The sequence below is a fragment of the Columba livia genome, chromosome Z (assembly GCF_036013475.1).
Source record: "Columba livia isolate bColLiv1 breed racing homer chromosome Z, bColLiv1.pat.W.v2, whole genome shotgun sequence".
NCBI classification, from domain to species: Eukaryota; Metazoa; Chordata; class Aves; order Columbiformes; family Columbidae; genus Columba; species Columba livia.
The window spans coordinates 17,839,236-17,844,519 of NC_088642.1; the positions used below are offsets into that span (position 1 = coordinate 17,839,236).

The following is a 5,284-nucleotide window of genomic DNA, read 5'->3' on the forward strand; positions in this document are numbered from 1 at the left end:
TGGTCTTATTGGAAATGAGCTGAATGAGCATTTAAATATGCTAGATATTTATCTAGTATTAGGACTTTGGTTTTGGTTTTCTGAAAATCGGCTGCCACTTGGTATATATACAGCTTGCAAACTTGTTTTCACTCTAAGAGTTTGCATGTTTGCTTTTTTTCTGATGTTTCATGTGGTAGCACACACTGCCTTATTCATCTGCAGGAAGGAAAAGACAACCAGCACCTGAAAGTCTGCCTCTGAATCAGCAAGGTATTAAAAACAATTAACAAATAAACATTTTTTTTTCCAAGCAGAACAAAGAAATTGCTGCCATCTAGGTAAGAAAGTGTTTTTCTAGTCTGGCCTCTTGATGGCTAACCTAGCAAAAGACAGACGGAAGGGAGCCCTTGATTATCTGATGGGTAGATGTTGAGGCTGACCTGTCAGAGGAGGCTAGAAGTTATAAAAGACAAAATCTGCTGAGACGTGGAGCAAAGGCAAGACCAAACAGGAAGGAGAAAGTGAGTAAATGTAGCAGCTTCATTGCCTTCCCACACAGCTATTACTTCTTGGGGTGAAAAGCGAACTGGTGAAGGGGTGCATGGGGTTCTGCTGGGTTTTTAGTGCCTCTCAGGTGCCACCTGCATGCAAAATGAAACACCTCAGGTGACTTCTTTGCACAGTCTGTGATTTCTTCATCAGCCAGCCCCTGCTGCTCAGGGGTGTGGGCAAGAGGGCAGGTTTGGGATCACATTTCTGTGCGGCCAGTGCCCTTCAGAGGTCTGGGCTTGGCACAGGGGCTCACAAAGGGCACCAGGCCAGCGGGCTGCTGTGACAGGGGCCAGAGCTGCTGAACCAGGCAAAAACCTGTTAACATCTAGAGGCTGCTAAGGCAAATCGGCCTCAAGACTCTGGTCTGAGCATAGTCACAAGGAATAGCTGGTGTGACCTGAGACAAAGAGTCATTAAGCTCTGAGAACACCCCTGGCTAGCAATGAGGCTGGGCTGGGCATGGCCGTTTGCAACCCACGGGCTTTGCATTGCAGCTGCACACAGGCTTCCTCTCTGGGGGACACAGACGTGCCAGGCAGAACTGTCAGCAGCAGGCAGCTGCTCTGCAGAGGCAGGAAACTCCCATAGCCCTTGCACTGCCCTGTGTGGCCAGGTTCACGGGCACTTCTTGGCATTTTCTTACCTTACTTTGCACCTCTCTCTGCCATGATATGAAGAAAACCGGCAGTGACAGTGAGTGAAGCACTGGTTCTGTTTTCCACTTCTTAGCATGCACGCAGACATCCTGTGTGCATCTGTGCCTGTGCTGGAACTCCCAGCAGGAGCTCCTGCTGCCTCTTCCTTGGAGGAAAAGCATGTCCACAGCGTGTGTCCCAGTCCTGCATGGCCAAGAAGTCATTCTCAGGGAGCACAGCAGAGCAAGGCTGATCCAGACATACACCCTGACCCCAGACTTCTCTGTTTGCATTAATTTCTTGCTGTATTTCTACTGAAACTCTCATGTAAGAAAGCATTGAACATCTCCATTGACAACCTGCTCCTGCACCAGCTGCCCTACCAGCACATCTGGATAGCAGGATGAGTCAATAACTCTTTGCTGTCTTATCCTTGATAAGCCGATGTGAAGCACATCCCTTCACTTGATCTCTCTGCATCTTGGAGTGGGTAAATACAGGCTGTTTTAAAAAGATGGACCCATTTTCAAAGCAAAAGTGATTTCAGGTGGGGTCCATCTTTTTGAAACACCTGGTATAGAGTGTATAAGCCTTTTCTGAATTATCTGAACTCGGTTCTTACTTTTACCTGATTTGAAGCATCCTGACAATCACATCCTGTTCCACTCACCATCTGGACTGATGTAAAGCTGACTTCTGTCCCAGCATCAACAGTGAGAGCAAACTGCTGGTGCTCAGCAGATTTCTCCCTCCTCTCAGTCCAAGGTGCAGCCAGCTCTGCACAAGGAGATGCCACGATGCTCCAACCCAATGCACAGTGCAGTGTGATGGCGATAGGAATAAATGTTTTGACTGGGTGTGACAGACAAAACAGGGCACTGTATTTGCAGCTACATAGAAAAATGTTCCCCACAACAAACCACAAAGGGAGCCTGGACCAAGGTTGGGCAGACCTCTGCTTGTCCTGGATGGCTGAGGCTGGCACAGCCCTGGTGCCCAGCGCAGCATGCTTGACCTTCCCACTGTGCATGTGGCTGTGACTGGAGTTTCCCCAGGGATGTCCATAATCCCACCACACATGACGAAGCCACCCAGACAGGACCATTTTTGGCAATGGAAGTGACTGGAGGAGTCCAGCTGTGCTGGTGTCTGAGCTCTCTCATCTCTTTGCCTGATCCAGGCAAACCAGGTATGTCTGACCAGATTTATTCTCCAAATGACACCTCCAGGCTCTCATGCTCTGCCAGAAGCAAACTGCTTCAGACACCACTGATTAGTGTTATCAGTTTAATGCTCGGTTTCACCATTGCATCTCTACCTGGTGCGTCAAACAGGATGCTGAAGTGAGGGAGAAAGAACCCTAGCGTCTTTAAGCCGCTCCTCAGCTTTTCTGCAGATGCAGATGCTCTACATTGTCTGTTTTTTCAATGGCGTCTCAGTGAGGTCAACATTTCTTGAAGGTGAAGCATAATTTGACAGAGTAACATATGCTTCTTGTTTTCCTATACAGTGCCGTAGCCCAGCAGCCACATGCCATGGACTGCTAACCCTTTCTTTGGAGCTATTTGGCCATCCTCAATTAGTATGATCAAAGTATCATACCTCAAATCCAAGATTTGTCACTTCTTCCAGAGCTTCCACTGAATTATCTCAAGTATCATCTATTGAAAAAAATAGTATTTTTCAGAAGAGTAGAACCTTTATCCAGCTGTTATATACCTGCTGTGAAGTGTAGCAAAGCTCTGTATGTGCTGCTGTTAGGTTACTTGGTCTCATTTGCCCAACTGTAGTCAACACTGCCAACTTTGTTTTATTATTTTATTTTGTTTAATTTCATTTTGTTTAGTTTGGTACACTAGGTTTCTTCAAACACAACACATGTCAGGCTCAGTAGATAGTTCATTGCCCAGGTTTTCTTTGCTGTCCTTCTCAAAGCTAAACATGATCTTAGAACTGAAGTAATACTTGAAACGTCTTGCAAAAATTAGCCTCGATAGAGTCAAATTAGTGTCATCTGCATTCAAGCCTTTTTTGAACTCACCTCCTAGAAAAGTTCCAGTAAATGCTGGCAGTACATTATCAAAGAGAAGTGCATTTGAATTAATCTTGACAGAAGTTTTACTGAAGTTAATTATAAACTTATAATTATACCTGCTTGGAGCCAAAATCTTATTTTAGGAGTTATACAGCAAGACAGCAGGAATATTTTTATGCATTACTTTATGTCTTGTTAAGTATTACTAATATACTTTGAATGTCAAATGCTTGAAAAAAACAGTTTGCAATCATCAGGTCGATAATTTTTTGTAGGATCTGATTTCTTTGGTAACAGATTTGGAATAGCAAATACATTCAGTGAAGCTACAGGCATGAAGAGCAGCTAAAAATGGAATAAATTGCAGGTTATATCCCATTTGTTAAGCTCTTCATAATTGCATTTTTTGTGATGCATGTCAAAAGCACAAATGGTGCCTGTAAAACAGAAGTGCTTGGCCTGCAGGTGAGATATTTACTGCTCTACAAACAACCTCCTGTGATGAAGTAAACCTTCCCAGGGTGCTGAGAGTGATGCTGCTGCCATTCACCTGCTTCCATGTTTCCCTTTCCAAGGGCATGGGGACTGAAGTGGGAGAGTGGCATATCTTACCTCCAGCCCCAAAAATGGGGATGCATGGCTGCCTGACAGTGAACCTCAGGGACGCACCAGCTCTCACTGTAAGAAAACAGATGCAGTGCCATTAAAAAACAAGAACATGCACATCAGGCTGATGTCCTGAGGATCCCAAGCATGGGGCAGGTGTCTGGCAAGAGCCCACAGGTCCATCGCTCTCATTTGTCACAGGAGAAATGTCAGGGCACGGGGACGGCCAAAGCCCTTCCTGATGCTGGCACAAGCATATCTGTCCCTTGGTGACATCGATCCTGATGTTAGCAGGATTAGGTACCTGCTGGGTGTTAAGTACATGTTTACATGGACAGCTGGGTCAGCACCAGCACCCTGCATGGCTGAGCGCAGGGTTCTACCTCCTGGATGGTACTCAAAGAAAAATGAGGGACATATGAATCTCTGGGCATCCACTGAAACGTTTGCAGTGGCCCAATACCTCAGAATAATTGCATATAAACTTTCGAGTGAATATGTATTGGTAGGGGAAGAGATAAAAAAATGACATGTATAAGATGACGCATTTAGATCCTAAGATGAGCAATATTAATATTCCTGCTTAGACTTCTTGGTAGCTACAAACACCCTCAGCTCTTCATAGCCTTAGCCTTACATGTATGCATACACATACAGGTATGTACAGATGTGTATGTATGTATACACTCTTCACATTAGTAGCTTGTAGGTTAGCCCTGGATTTTTATGTGGGAATAGGTTACAGCAGTCAGAGCTCAAGTTCCTGCTCCAGCAGCTTCTCGGGGTGAATCAGCCCTGTGAGCTCCCTGGGCTGGGGCAACGAAGCAGCGAGGTGCTGCCAGTCCTGCATCCAGCCACCTGAGTGTCCACAGCACAGCGCCCTGTCACTCCCATGCAGGGCTGCCTGACAGGCAGCCTGAATGTCTCCCTGCTACATTTTTAATATCATGTGCCCTGGTTGCAGCTTAAAACTGACCGAGCAATCTTTATTCTAAATGCAGGAAGTCCATTTCATTTGCATAGCTCTGATGGGATTAAAGAAGGCATTAGAGTAATTAAGGTCAGAGGGGTTTGCCATTTACCAAATCCTTAAATCCACCTCCACTCCAACATAATTCAGTAATATCATGGGCCAAAAGGTCACTGCAACAATTTATGCCTGTCTAGCCTTCCATCTCAAAGGGATAAACCCTTTTTTGGACAAAGAACATTTTTTAATGTGACACATATACATTACTTTCCACACAGGCACCACAAGAAACTTTGCCTCAGCTACTATCTGGATCCATTAACTACCCTATGCCTGGAGACTGGGTTTTTTTCTGGTTTTGGATAGGAAAATTAGTAATACCTTTCATGTACATGAGCTTATACAGTTTCAATAAAAGGACAGCTGATACAGACCTTAAACATGCATTCCAATAAATTTATTCTTGAGTTTAAAATACTAAGGGACCCCTTTGTTAAAACAAGA

At 45.0% G+C, this 5,284-nt stretch overlaps 1 long non-coding RNA gene across 1 annotated transcript; it reads right to left on the minus strand.

The window, feature by feature from the left end:
• Positions 1–972: 972 nt before the first annotated feature.
• On the minus strand, positions 973–5,020 carry LOC135577450 (uncharacterized). Its single transcript, XR_010469249.1, has 3 exons — positions 3,817–5,020; positions 2,772–2,830; positions 973–1,373 (listed from the first exon to the last, which is right to left on the minus strand). It is a non-coding gene; the product is annotated as an uncharacterized LOC135577450 (long non-coding RNA).
• Positions 5,021–5,284: the final 264 nt, after the last annotated feature.